Raw genomic sequence first — 209 nt, 5'->3', positions numbered from 1 at the left:
AAATACACACACATGCATGTATATATTTAAGAAAAATATGTTATGTTTATATATTAATTATATTTGATATAAATTATATGAATATAAATATATACATGTAAATATTTTCAAAATATATGCTGTATGTGTGTGTATTTATATATACAAAATATACAGTACACACACATATATTATGTAAACAAACTTATTTTGGATGCGATTAATCGTTT

General features: G+C 18.7%; 1 protein-coding gene across 1 annotated transcript in view; it reads left to right on the top strand.

The window, feature by feature from the left end:
• LOC107725361 (ubinuclein-1-like) overlaps positions 1–209 on the top strand; it is an 11,964-nt gene that overhangs the window by 7,293 nt on the left and 4,462 nt on the right. The window lies entirely within an intron of this gene.

This window comes from Sinocyclocheilus rhinocerous, unplaced genomic scaffold (assembly GCF_001515625.1).
Source record: "Sinocyclocheilus rhinocerous isolate Xijiao unplaced genomic scaffold, SAMN03320098_v1.1 scaffold1386, whole genome shotgun sequence".
NCBI lineage: Eukaryota > Metazoa > Chordata > Actinopteri > Cypriniformes > Cyprinidae > Sinocyclocheilus > Sinocyclocheilus rhinocerous.
The sequence above is the reverse complement of the archived record's forward strand: the minus strand, read 5'-3'. Positions and strand labels throughout refer to the sequence as shown.